At 47.0% G+C, this 14,351-nt stretch overlaps 1 long non-coding RNA gene across 1 annotated transcript in view; it reads right to left on the bottom strand.

Moving 5' to 3' along the window:
• The window catches only part of LOC138114182 (uncharacterized), a 41,673-nt gene extending 30,900 nt beyond the window's left edge, over window positions 1-10,773 (bottom strand). Inside the window, exon 1 of the long non-coding RNA XR_011152511.1 lies at window positions 10,705-10,773. This is a non-coding gene — a long non-coding RNA (uncharacterized lncRNA). The remainder of the gene's footprint in view (window positions 1-10,704) is intronic.
• Between the last annotated feature and the right edge of the window lie 3,578 nt (window positions 10,774-14,351).

The raw sequence follows: 14,351 nt of genomic DNA, 5'->3' as shown, positions 1-14,351 counted from the left end.
AGATCTTTGCCAAGAAAAACATTGGTCCAGTGGCATATGTTGGCGGAGCAATGCAAGGTTGCTCTAATTCCCTTACTTTGTTTTTCCCTCCTCCCATGCGACAACTACTCCAAGAATCAGACTGGCAGTCTGGCAAGTTGAGATCCAGAAACTTAATGCTAATTACCATGTTTACAATTCCCAACCTGTCTGTTGGTGCCAACAATCAAACTGCATCCTCTTGAGTGCACCAAAAGACACTTCCTGGCAGTAGTTTCCTAAGGTTCCAGGCTGGCTACATTAATTACTGTTAACTTAATTTTTGCGTATTGAAAAGCAGCTTTAATTAGCGATTCCATGGATCAAAATCATCCTTTTATGAGTTTCAAGGAATAGCAGCTCAACTTACTTAGTAGTCTTACTTAAGTAAGACTACTTACCAACCTACGAGTCTTTGATTTGGAAACACAAGTGGTAGTAAATTTATATGTGGCCTGATAAATAAGGTAGGCAGAGGTTTAATAAAAATAGCACCAGGAAACAAAAGGTTATGCCTTCCCTTTGAAGTAAAAGAAGCAGCTCTTAAAAGGCAGGTTGGATATATTTTATCATCCTCAGTAAACATTTGACTGCACAGAATAAACTACATTCTGATGGTATATCACTGAATCAAAGTATTTAATAAATTAAAAGAAAAAGCATGTATTTTATGAATTCAGTGAAAGAGAGCCCAAACTCAAATAGCTGCAGGGCAGAGCCTGAGCAGAGAGGATCCCATTTGTGCCCTGTGAGTCCTAGCCTGAGACTCCTGAAGGCCATCTGACTACTCAGTTGGGATCCCCTTTTGTTGAGCATGTGCTGCAACCCTGCTGGAGTCAGCAGAGCACACAGGGCTGAGCAGTACCTGGGAACTGGCTGCCCACTAAAGGTCTGTGCCCATGGCCATGCCTGCAGAGCCCACCCAATGCCCACAGCTCCCCCTCACAGCAATACATTTCTAACCCAGATTTTCCATGGCAATGCGATTCAGTCTCCATGATGGGGCCTTTAAAATGATCAGTTGCTGAGAACTGCACTACATTGGCTCTCTGAAGATGTTTTCCTCTGTTCTCTGGCTGGTGTGAAGCCAAAAGACTGAGAGCAGGGCTAGCCTGAGCTCTGCCCCGATGTAACTTGGTGCTCCTGGGGTGGACGGGCTGCTGGCCGCAGCACAAGGCTGCTCTTGGTCAGTGCTGCCCAACACTGGCAGCATGTGGATGCTGTGCTGAGGCTGCAGTCAGTCTCATCTCTTAGGGGCAGTTTGGTGTGTCACAAGCATCTGAACATGGACAGTTTTAAGAGGACCCTGCATTCAGACTAGAGCAGCACCATGCCCATATCTGCTTATAATAACACTGGTCCTCCCTGTAAAGATAGGCCTAGGGGTCTGATTTTAGGCCCCTTTTTCTGAAAACTTGGTCTAACTGGTGCTGTTACAGGCCAGAGTGAGACTGTCTTTTCTGCCCTGCAGCAGATTCTCCACCATCTCACCAAAACCCAAGACACCAACCAACTTCCCTGCTCTCCTGGCAGTGTTTCACAGGCTGCCAGCCACTGCCAGGCTCCTGCTCTTGCACCACAATCCTAATCTGTGAGATTGCAGTGGGCTACTAAGGAAAAGATAACCCAGGGCAAGACTCAGGTGTATGAAAAGCAGTGTGGGGTAGGGGAAATAGAGCCAAAGCAGGGAGTAAGCCAAGGAGACAGACATTAAAATCAACAGGCATTTTAACTTACAGGGGAAGAAGGGAAGGAAAATGAATCAGTGCTCCCAGAGGAGGCAGTCTGAATCTACTCAGATCCTAAAGCAAGAGAGTGGAAACAAGCATTTAAGAGCAGTTCATTTATACAAGGCATACTGAATATACCGAGCAAACTACCAAAGGAGGCAATAAACCTGCATCTTGGAGAATGGTCTAAAAGGAGTTAGATTGGCACTTTAGAGCAAAGAAATATTTGAGGTTGCAAAGGCAAGCAGCAGTACACGGAGACACGTGGACACAGCTCACGTGGCCCACGCTATTGACGTGTTTTCCCTCCCCAGCCCAGCCTGCTCAGCTTGATTACTTACATCTTGTGTGACTTACATAGTCTAAAGAGAGTCGGCCAATTTCCACTCAATTTATAATTTAGCAACCAGAGGAGCTTGATTCTTCTAATTTACATAAAACATACATAAAACTGAAAACAAAATAGCTTTAGAGCATATGGGCAAAGTACACAAGAGCCACAGAGGAAAGCAGGAGTGGAGAAGGATATGGAGCAAAAGCACTGTCTGGATTATGCTTTGCTAAGGGCTTCTAAGTACCTTATTTATGATAAATATCCCACAGACAAACAAGTTTTCATCATCACAGACACGTGTTGGTGGACAATCAGCACACAGACCTACCTAACCAATGCCGTAACGCTGGAGTGGGCTTTTGTACTGCATCTTTCTTTTTCTAGGTAAAGAAATATTGGTGAAAATCTTCTGCAACCATATGGCAAGATGGCACCAGAGTGTATCAAGGTAGAACTGCCTTCCTCCCATTCCCTCTTGGACATCTCCTTTTCTCATGAAGAAAGGCAGGGAGCTCTCATGCTGTGGGTAAATCCAAGTCAGCATTCAGCTTCCCGGGAAGCAGCAACGGGGCTGCACTCTTGTGACCATTTCTCCTGCATTCCTCCTCCATGACTGCTGGGTTCTGGCAGAGCCAGCGAAGGCATTCTCTGAGAGGAGACACCACCTGCCAAGTGTGGAAGCTGGTATTCCTCCCGTGGCATGGTAGGCTCCAAATCGTGCCTCTCTTCCCCATTTGCCTGAGGAGTCATCCTGGGTACTAACAATAGACTCCATGGAGGCTGGTGGAGCTCAGGCTGCCTCACCAACTTCTGTCTGAATTCAGTCATTTCCAGTGAGCAATGTATAAATAGATGCTGCCTCATTATTGATGTATCTTGTGCAAAGGGTTTAGCCAGGGATGAAGCTTGCCTGCTTTCCTTTTATGGATGAAAAGCGGGATCCCATAGCCTTTATGTGAGATCTCTGCACATGTCAATCAAACCACACCAGGAGGAAGACTCTGTGCTCTTAGGTCCATGTTAAATGGCAGCCATGCGGCCACAAGAAAAGTCCTTGGGAACAAAATGCAGCTTTGCACGTGTGTGCGTCTGTGTATAGGCACATTTAAAAATATGCACAACAAAACCAAATGAAAAAAGAATTCTAATGGTTGCAGCCTAATTTTTCTATTCCTTTTCAAATCCCAAGATCAGGCTGTAGTCTGGGCTACTCTGACACAAATCTCATTTGACATCGTTATAAACCACTGATTTGCACTAATGGAAGAGTTAGCCTCTGATTTAGGAAGCAGACCTTAGTGGCTGGCCCAAGCCTGAGCCTCTCAGCCCTGCAGTCTGGCTGTAGCCCATTGATACTTGCCAGCTAAATTTGATCATGAAATCCAGTGAAGGTGAGCTATCGATATTTCAGAAAGCCATTCCTCACACTTCTGGGCAGCAAACGGCCCATCACTAAGAAGGCCAGACCCTTGTCAGCATGAGCTGACTTATATGAAATGAAACACTGACCTCACTGCTAGCTCCAGAGTTAATCTCAGAAGAGAGATTTTATTAGAGAAAGCAGAGCTACTCTTCTGAGCCTCTCTATGGGGCACACATTTAAATTTTGCATCCAAGAAACATGGAATACTTAAAATAGAGTTGCATTTGGTAAAAAATAAAACCTGAAAACTCCAGATAGGTATTGTGTGTGGATTTCTTTATTTGATTTGTTTCCCTTGCATTTCTCATCATGCCCATTCAGCATCCTTTCCCTCGCTGGAGTTTTCCATCCCTCGGTACCAGGGAGGCTGGAGCAGAGTGAGCAGCACCGCCTCACTGCAGCTCCAGCAAAAGAAAATTAAACATGTCTGTGTTCATCTCTAACCAAGGGTCTGGACTGGCCCTGTCTTCTTTGCTGGTAAGAATTTACGCAGACAGAAATAACAAGCATCTAAACAAGAAGAGCAAAAGGGAGTGGGTTTGGCTCTTGCTTCATAGAGCAGGACTTGCAGATCCAGTTTTCATCAAGGGGCTCTTTGAACAACCAAAGGCAAATGGATTTATGTTATCACATGTGCGACAGCCACATGATGTCACAACACAAAAAAGGACAATGAGCAGTCAAAAAGAAAAGGATTGTACTGAAACCTTGAAAGTAATTATGTTATTGTGTTCTGCATAACTCAGACCCTCGCAAACATGCAGGGAAAAAGGTATTTTTCTTAAAAATGGAAAAATCACCACCTCTTAAATTGAGGTCTGAGAAAATTTCCACTGCTCTCCTCTATAGTTCAAGATCTTCAGAAGAAGAAATTAGGAGATTAAATCATCCTGACATTTCTAAAATAAAACACATTGAGAAAGAAAATCCCTTCAATCCCCTCAAATCTTTTGCATGTGTTGTAAACAGGAAGGAGGACAGCGAGGCAGTGGAAGAAAGTAGGAGAACAAGAAACAGTTTTTACCATAGTGGTCATGTTTAACAACCAGAGCATCAAGACTGTAATAACGGTTGCTCCAGTAAAACAGAAAGCAGTAAACTGTGTAACAGAAGAATGTTTCATGGAAACTTGATGAAGAGGTAATACAAAATGCATTTTCTTGGAGTACCAGGTAAGTTATCTCCTGAAGAATGATTGTTAAAGGAAGAGTTTCCAGATAGTTGGGAAGCATTAGTGCATCAACCCTCCCTGCTCTTACTATTTGCCACCTAAATTAAAGAAATAAAATAAATCCTTAATAATGCAGTAATTAGTGATGCCTTTTTATTTGAATTTTTATCAGCGTCTTGTTAGGAGAATGTGAATACTTGCACAGCTATTACTATCAGATAATCTAAAAGTAGTCATATGAAATCTACATTATCTATGTAAATGCCTCTGTAAGATGCAGTGAGATGGTTCTTTTTTTGGTAACAGGCTGCACAATTGCATGCTGTACTGTTCTGGTTCAGAATGTTCCTCTTTCTCAATTAGAGAAGACCAGTCCCATGTTGATCACTTTATCTTTGATTTCCAGTGATTTAAAAGATTGGTTTGACCTGTGATCATAAATAAACATTGTGATATTGTCCTGGTTTAGTAAGGGAACTGCTAATATTCCAAACAAGGTTATGAATCAGCAATTGTTAATATTAAAATCAGCTATATTTTTCCAACATTTCATGCCTCATGCAATAATGTGAGAGGGGTGTACACTGCGTGCAACTCAGATGAGCTGATACAGAACAATACGGTGGTAACAATTGACCCCAAAGCAGATAAATATCTACTTAATCTGAAATACTCTTGAGTAGTTTGGAAAGTATAAGTTACCTCTTGTGGGCCTAGCTCTTTCTTTCTAGTGGTATAAAGTGTTGAAAAATTATCGGAGCCATTTCAGCTCTGTGGAGCTGAGTTGCAACAGTCAGAGGCAAGGAGGCCTCCCCAGATGGCTTTCCATCCCTGGTGGGGTGACTACTGCCTGCTGTGTCTTGGCCAAGTTAATTTTACATCTCCCAGGCAAGAGCTTTCCTGCCTGAAGATTTCTCTGTTGCTTTATATCATCCCCACTGGCTAGAGGGGTATTGGGTTCACTGAAAGGAAATGCTTCTTGATAGCCACACTGCATTTTCTCCGTGCATAATTTCTAGGTCTATTTGCACACACCAGGCTACACTGCTTTCCTGCAGACAGGAGAAATTCTGAACCCCCTGAAATCAATGGAAAATTCCCACTGGTTTTTTGCAGAAGAACAATTTCAAAAGCAGGATACTAATTTCATTTATCTATATGGGCATTATTATGTAATTTTGGCTAGGTATGTATATTAATATATATATAAACTGCCTTTCAGCTACATATTCAGGGCTCTCATTTTTCCCATCAATCAACTGCCTCTAGTTTCTGGAACATTTCAACCAGTTTTTTGTTGGCTGCTCATAACTAGATACTGTTTTTCCAGGAAGCAAACTACCAAACGTGTGTGATGTTCCAGCCCTGGTTTCAACATTTCTGGTGCATACTTCCAGCGCCACACTGCGATATCTCCTCACCTACAGTCCCTGGTGCCTCACCTCTCCTCTGCCCTCTGACTCTGAAAAGCTGGGTCACATCTCCCTTCTACCATTACCTCCTGAACTCTTCTCTTTACCTTCCTCAGGATCCTCTCTGTCCTTTGAAGTCAGACTCTTTCCATCATCTCTATGAATTCTGGCTTGTTTTTTCACTTTTAGACTACTTATTTTTGGCCTGTCATTTAAATTTCTTTTGAGTCATTGTTATTATCGAGCCAACATTTATAAATAGCTCTATGCATTGCAGGTATGTGATAATCAAGTCCTTTGATTTTTGAGCAATTCAGTTACTAAATGATAGCAATAAAAAGCATGTAATCATCATGGGCGTTAGCCCAGGAAATGTTTCTACCATTAAAGCTTTCAGGAGGTAGATGATGATTCTGGTAAAAATTTATGGCTCTTAATAATGAGTGTTATGATTTACCTTTACAACACTAAATGGTGAGGTGTCATAACAGCTACGGGTAATACCTGGGGGCGATACTTTCAGAAAAATAGTAATCTATTAAAAGGAAGAGAAGAAAAAGCCTTTTGTGTACATAAAGACATTATTTATTTTAAAAAACGCATAAAAATCCAGTTGTGTACATTACTGCTAGTGTGATGTAGAAAGGCAGAGAAAAAGGCTAGTTAGCTTATTCTTACAGCTGCAAAGTATGTGTAGAGCTGTGTGGATATTACTCTTTTCAGTTTCCTCAAGAAAGCCCTAGGAACACTAGAAGCCACCTAAATTAACACAAAAGACAATAACTTGTCATGGGAAGAAAGTCTACACTCCCCTCAAAATCATGTGTAGTCTTAAAAGCAGAAAGCAAGCAGAATTGAGCCCAAGGAAAAACATCTGCATAACCATACATATCTACATGCAACACTGTGGGCATTTATTTTAGGCAAATTTGCCGCAGCAAGAGGAACACAGGTCATAAATACGCACTGCAACAGCACGGCCCCTGCTGAGGTGAGTGGGTGTTGTGCCTCTGTCAGGTCTGAGAGAATGGGGCTTTTCTACTATGCTCTAGCCTCTCCTCAGAGAGGGGTGCATGTGTGTGTATATATTTATTCCATTCAGGGATATATGCATATATAAGGGCTACAGATTTAAGTTTTTCTGGAAAGAGCACCTGAAATCCAATGGCAGTCCTTATCACTTGATTTAGGGTACTGCTAAGCAGAGAAAAGCTTCACATTATGGGCAGACCCAGGCAGGGCTGTGACCCTGCCTGCACAGGACAGTAGGGAGCAAAACTGCTCTTGGTTCTCTCTCTCTCCTGCCATGGGGCATGATGTGCCCATTGTGCTCGGGGACACAGCCCTTGGGGTACATCCCCACTCTGGGAAGGCCCGGGCAGGGCGGGGGACAGCCAGTATCACAGTGTCACCTGCGCTGCACCAGGGCCGCTGCCACACCAGTGTCTGCTCTGCCATTAATGCCTGTGCTGCTCTGGGAGCCCTGGCATGACAAAGACTTACCTATGGCAGCAGCCTTCGAGGCTACTCCAGTGGAGAAAATTACCCAGAGATATAAATCTTCATAGGATTATGGCCTTTAAAGACAAGGCTAAGTTCAAGTAATTATTTCTGGGCTAATTTTTTTATTTAATTTTCTACCAGGATGCAGACTACAAAAACCATTTTAAAACACAAATTTAGCATTCTGAATTAATTAAATATGCCCTCACCAAAATAGCTGTTAATGCACAGCTGGTGCTACCACAAACCTCATTCTATAATGTCCTAGGAAATGCTCATACTGGTACAATTAAACCCCCTTATTTATAAAGTAATTTCTTATTATGTTCCACTATAAACTTTTAGTGTAATTTTTACCATTAATGAAATATCATTAGACTACTAGAGGCAGCGAGGTTTTAGAGTTATTCTTTTAGCACACGGGATTCACAATTTCTAAAGCAAAAAAAAAGTAGGAAGTGTAGCATTGTAAAAAATCCCGTTCACTAGGGGTCTAATCTTTCCCACAGTGAAATCAATTGGGACTTTGTTATTGCATTGGATAGTAGGATTTGGCCCTAAATATTTTGGATTTAACATGAGCAAGCTTGCTTTCCTGACCAGTCCTGGGGAAGCTATGTGCATTCCCAGGATCAGACCCACAGTACGAGTAGTCACTACCTAGATGTCTGTTGTTCAGAAAGGACCACTTCTGTCCCTCAATACACACAGACCCCTGGAACTGCTAATGAATGGGGGGAGTCTCTCTGAGATCATGCTATTGGGAAACATCATTCCAAGAGCCCTTATTCTATTGAGCATTTACACAATATTCTAGAATCATTTTGGTGAGCATTCCCAGTATTTCTCCGATCGGATCTTACACTTTCACTCTTTTAACCCACATAGCATAGCAATTCCCAAAAGATTTTAGGGAAGAGAAATCTACAATCATCAAAATGTTAATTTTGACAATGACAAAGAATACATGCATTAAAAATGCATCAGCCCTGTCATTAAGGCATTATTCAGCAAAACCATCTCATCATGCTTTACAGAAAGCAACTAGAAGAAACCAAGTATAAAGAACCATTTGCTAAGCTTGTATTTATGGGTACTAGTCCAATGCATACTACAAAAGGTACTCAACCAAGCAAAGAGCAAACAAATCCACGTCCTTTATGTGATGAAATGGGAACTCCTAATAATAGTCTAAGTCATGACTCAAGGGAAGATGTCAACTAAAAGCTCTGACCAGAGAAAGGTTTGTAATACAAACCTGGATGTTTAAAATAGTGTTTCCATCGCTGTTCCTGCAGCACTTGTGAATGTGGCTGTGTTATGGTGCTGAACTGACTATGATTTAGCAGCTGATCGTGTCTTTTTAAAGCATAATTTAACATTATTTCTGAGGCTGTTGAACATACTAAACTACAAGAAAAAAATCTGCTTTCAAGTGGTATTAGAGAAACACAAGGATCAGAGTGCTAGCATCAAAGATGTGTCTAAAGAATAACAGATCTGCACGTCTGTTACAACGAGCACTCCACTCACTACTAAAGGCAACAGACTAAGATTCCTTTGGCAGTTGTTGGAAATTATTAAGTAGAACATAGACAGCCTTTCAATCTCTAAGCAAGAGACAGAGAGAAAGACATTCTCCATCATCCCACCTCACACTCTCAACGATCACCCCACGCCTGGCTTGTCCACATTAAAAATAATTCTTAGCCCCATCATAGCTGAGGTTGGGGAAGGATCCATTCAAAAAGGCTGTCTTATCACAGGACTCCTGATCTTGCTTTAAAATGGCTTCTGATCTAATTCACTTAAGGCTGAAATCTGGTCTCACAGTTGTGACTACGTGGCAACAAGACCTGGGATCATATGGGCATGTGGAGAGGTCTTGAATGGCAAAACACAGGGATGATCACACCCTGCTCCTTTTCTCTGCCAGGCTTGTGGGCAGATGAGTAGGGGAAAAAAGACTGGAACTACGAATGCTATGCCTGGACTTTCCTAAGCACAACATCTGAAAGACTGATCAGGCTTTTAACCAAAGCCTGTGCCCTGCTGCTGAGATTGGAGAGTGGGACAGATGCACCTCTTCTATGTTAAAGCAATGGGGCATGTCTTGGCCAGTTATGGGAATCAACGCTCCCTTAGTTGTGTCTCCCACCCGTTCAGCTGCAAGTAACATTTGGGGAGTCCTGAGCTCTTGGAAAGGGCACAAATAAGCCACCACCTGAGCCGCAGAGGGGAAAAAATCCCCTCAGCTCTGGCCCTGAACACGTGTCTCAACCTGGGGCCTCAGATGCTTACAAGCTCTTCTGGGCGGGAGCTGGTGTGAAGGTGGATTCTTAATCCTGCCCTCACCAGGTTGCAGGGTGAGGATAAGAGAGCAAGAGGGGCATCGCTCTCATTGAAAGCAACCGGCCTCAAGCTGCTCCCCAGGAGCGGCCCCGCTGGATGGCCGAACCCCTCCGCAGCCTGGGAAGACGGGCTTCCCCGGGCGTCGGGCGCTCTGCGGCCGTGCGGGGTGTCCCCGGCCTCGCTAGCACGAGGTGCTCGGCATCTCCCCGCCCGCGGGCACCCCCAGCCCCGCACGACTCGGCTGCTGCGGGCGCGGGGGCCATGACGGCCAGAGGGGCGGCAGCCCGGGCTCTACCGGCGGGTGCGGACGGAGCCGGGGCCGCCCCGGCCCCGCGGGCACTCCCTGTCCCGGTGGGAGGGACCCCGGCAGGCGACGCCGGCCGCCTCGGTTCCCCCATCCGCGCCCCACGCCGGAGAGGGGCGAGGGGCCGCGGACGGAGCGGGCTGGGGGCTGCCGACCGAGTGCCGGGGTACCGGGGCTGCCCGGACGGGGCGAGAGCCTTGCCCCGGCCCCGGCACAGTCTAAAGAGCGCTGCCCCCGAAGGCGCAGCCCGCAGCGGCCGTGGCTCCCCCGGCCACCCTCTGCCGAGGGGCTTGGCCAGCCTTGCCGCGGCCCTCCCCAGCTCTGGGCTTGCTCCCACGCACACACACACATCGGGCACCCCCCTCCACAAGAGACAGGGCGTTCGAGCTCCCCCCGCCCGGGCAGAGACACAGAATGAAACATTGCAAAGCGTAGGAAAAGATGGAAAAGGTGCTACCTTGGCAACTAGAGGAGGTGAGGAGCCAGCTGGTGGGCTGGGGGCGGTCGCGCTGCCTGCCTGCCTGCCCGCCGCCGGTACTCTCCTCGACTACGCGTATTCTTAAGCAATAACAACGTAATCCGTATTATCCACCCAAGAATACCCGTCACCGAAGAGAGTCAGAAAGCTGCTGCTGTTGCTGCTGCTGCTGGTGGAAGTGCTGCACCGGGACAATAAATCCATAACTATAATTCGCCTCTAGAAGAAGGAGAATCCACAAGGGTTGCCGAGTGATCTTGTCCCATATCCAGTGGACGCTGAACCTTCCCATCCTGAGGAAGCGAACGAGAGGAGTAGGCATTTAATACACACACGTAACAGTCTCTCTGCTCTCCTGCTCCCTTACTGGAGCGGGCGAGGGCTTGCAGGCGAGGTGAAAAGAAATAAATCAAAGTAAGGCTGAGTTTACCTGGTGATTGCCTGGTTTCTTCCTCTGTGCTTCTCTGGTATCCTATTCCCTAGCTGTATGCTCCATCAATTCTCTCTGGGAGCTTGCAAGAGATGTCATACGCAGCAACAGATTCCTGTAAAAGAGATGCACGGTTAAGCACACAAATATTACAAATCTGTTTGCATAGGTGGGCTTGGGAAAGCTCCGATAAAGCAGCAGACACGCCTGAGAGACTTTTCATCTGGGCTTTGGAAATGCATTTTACAAGTCCTGACTCACACTGACTCGATGTGCTACCAAGAGGAGGGAGGGCGGAAAGGAAGGCGATGGAGAGGAAAAAAAAAATCAAAGAAAAAAATAGCAAAGGCTCCGATCTCAGCAGAGGCACTCCTCTGTCAGGCCTCCTAGCGCCATAAAAATCTAAGGCGAAAAAGGCTTCAAAGTACAAATTCAGCGCGCTCCTCTCCCCGCGTGTGCCCGAACGGCGGAGCCCGGCGGCTGCGAGGCGCCGAGCCGGGCAGGCGGCTCCGCGGCGACGGGCGGGGGCGGCGGCAGCGCACCTCCGCCCTGACACCTGCCGCCGCCCTGCCAAGGTTTGCAAAAGGCGAACCGGGGGGGAAAAAATAACAATAATAAAAGAAGTTATTTCCGAATGGTGCCTGCGGCTCTGCCTGTCACCCGGAGCAGTTCCCTTATCAGCAGCGCTCGTGCCTGGGGGAGGCGGGGAGGGGGAAGCTTTGTCTGATGATCTGCCGCGGTGATAATAAACGTTTATTGTTCGCCAACTAAATAGAAAGGATCTCTGCAACGTCATGGCACAGCACACTTTGCCTAGCGCTAAAGAAACTTCTCCGTGCTATTTCACCCCGGCTCCTGATGCTAAGAACAGCTTCCGTGTGAGTGATGGGGAGGGGGCAATGAAATTAGCACTGCACGGTCCGAACCCGCGCAGAGCAGGGGTACTCCGCACTTCTTCAGCCATGAGTAATTACACAGCACACAGAGCTCTCATTATCCACTGCACTCGGTGACTGACCAGCTTGTTGATTAGATTCCAATTGAAATTAATACAAGATGCTTGCTTTTGCTACAGATTTCTTCCTTAACATGAGCCCTTGCCTCCGCTGACGTATTACCACTATGCTTCCTACGAAAACATACGAGAAGACAGCAATTGTTTTGTATCACTGAATCTTGTTTGAATTTGAAAGAAAAGAGAAAAAGAGAGAAAGAGAAAAAATACTTTGATAGCTACATTACCTTAAATAATTAAAAAAATATTTTCAACACACTCTCCTCTATTTTAATCTCATTTTAGGTGTAATTTCCTGTATCCACTAGCACAGCAAGCTTTCAAGTCGTATTCTAAATGGCAGCTGGAAAGTAAATAACAAACACTGTAATTTTTCCCCGCTGTGAAACTGAAGGCTGTAACCCCATTAGCTGGCGTTGGAACTCAAATAACTGATGCAGTGGGTTTCCTTCAACTTGAACAAAAGCCGTTTGAAAAAGTGAAATGCACCGAGTCGTGGCGAAAACACTCTACGGTGATACCCTAGACCGATATTCTCCGAAATTGGGAGGCGCTCCACAAATGCATCGGGAATTAGGCAGAAATCCAAACTTTGCGTGGGGCTTTTTTTGTTGGTTGGTTTTTCTGGGGATTTTTTGTTGGTTTTGTTTTTTGGTTTTTTTTGGTTTTTTTTTTTAATATTAAAGAATGCGATTCCCGGGGAAAAGCAGCCCCGCGCGGCGCCAGCGCTGTTCTCGCTGTGTCCATCTGACACTGCCCTTCCCCTCCCCGAACAGCAGCCCCCCCTACTCCCCACCAATACAGAGCCTGCCGAAACTTCCCGTGCCCAGCCCCGCCGCCGCCGCCGCCCCGCACCGGCCCGGCCCGTCGCACCCCCCGCCCGCGGGCCCCTCAGCACCCGCGGCGACGGACAGCGCCGAGTGCCGGCCGCCGCGCCGCTCCCGGGCCGCCGCTGCCGCCGGCGGGGCCCTGCCAGCCCCGCGCCCCTGCCCCTGCCCGCCCCGGCCCCTGCGCTCCCCGCCGGCCGCACGCCCTCGGGCACCGGGGGAGCGAGCCCCGGCCGCGCTGCCCCCTCGCACCTTCTCCGCGGCGTGCGGGAGGTGCCCGTGGCGGCGCGCCGCGGCACTAAATACCTTTGTTCACCGGCTCCGGAAAGCCATGTTTATCGGCGCTGCCGCCCCGCTCCGCGCCGAAAGAGCCCGGGTGCCGGAGCGCTAGCCCGGCGGGGTCGGGGAAGGGCCCCGGGGGGCACCTCCGCCACCTCCGCCTCCTCCGCCGTGCCCGCGGAGGGGGACGCACACACCACACACACACAGGGAGGGGATCGGATGGAGGGAATTAAACAATTAAGCTATCAGGAGCGGAGCTCCGAGCAGAGCTAGGGCTATCCACGAAAAGCAAATTTCAGGAGGGGGAATATTGATCCCATCCGTCAATAGAAGGGCACGATGTCTTTCCGTGTAAGAAATTGTTCTGAATTAGGGGGCTCGCTGATGAAAGGGGTGGGGGCACAGGAAAAAAAAAAAAAAAAAAAAAAGAAGAAGAAGAAAGGAGGAAAGAAGAAAATATTCCTACCCGCTCAAAGGGAGCCTCTTTTTAAAATCGCTGGAAGCTCGCTCCTTTTGCCACCTACCCAAGTAACCACCAGAAATCCACCTCTATTGAAGCGCTTACCCTTTAAATCCAGGTTTCGAGCAGAACTCCAACTGTGTGTAAAGCCAGGGAGTCATCTGATGTGTGATGGGGAATGGGCTCTGGGCAGCAGAAAGCAGCTTTCTCTCCTGGTGCCGGATTACCATGTTAACAAACCCCGTGAAGGGACCCCGGCGCCTCTGGCTGGCCATGTCTCGTTGCTTTCACACATCGGCGGCTGCTCTTGCTTCCCATGTCCCCGGCGATCGCCTCTCAGATGAATGTGGGCTTCCAGAAAAGGAGTCGGGGGGGAGAGGAGGAAAAAAAATCGCCTAATGCAATCAAATCGATCTGATCTACACCATCTGTCGCCTGCCACTACACACAAGCGTTAAAATAGGAAAACGGGAGACACTGACAGCTCAGGAAGGTTGTTCTGCAGAGTTCATTTTTAGCAGAGCATAATTGGGTATGGACAGCATACAGTTACCAAAGCTGCTGTTAACCATCCAGTAGAGGATCCCGAACATGCTAATGGTGGATTAATTG

Source organism: Aphelocoma coerulescens, chromosome 8 (assembly GCF_041296385.1).
Source record: "Aphelocoma coerulescens isolate FSJ_1873_10779 chromosome 8, UR_Acoe_1.0, whole genome shotgun sequence".
In the NCBI taxonomy this organism is placed as follows: Eukaryota; Metazoa; Chordata; class Aves; order Passeriformes; family Corvidae; genus Aphelocoma; species Aphelocoma coerulescens.
The sequence above is the reverse complement of the archived record's forward strand: the minus strand, read 5'-3'. Positions and strand labels throughout refer to the sequence as shown.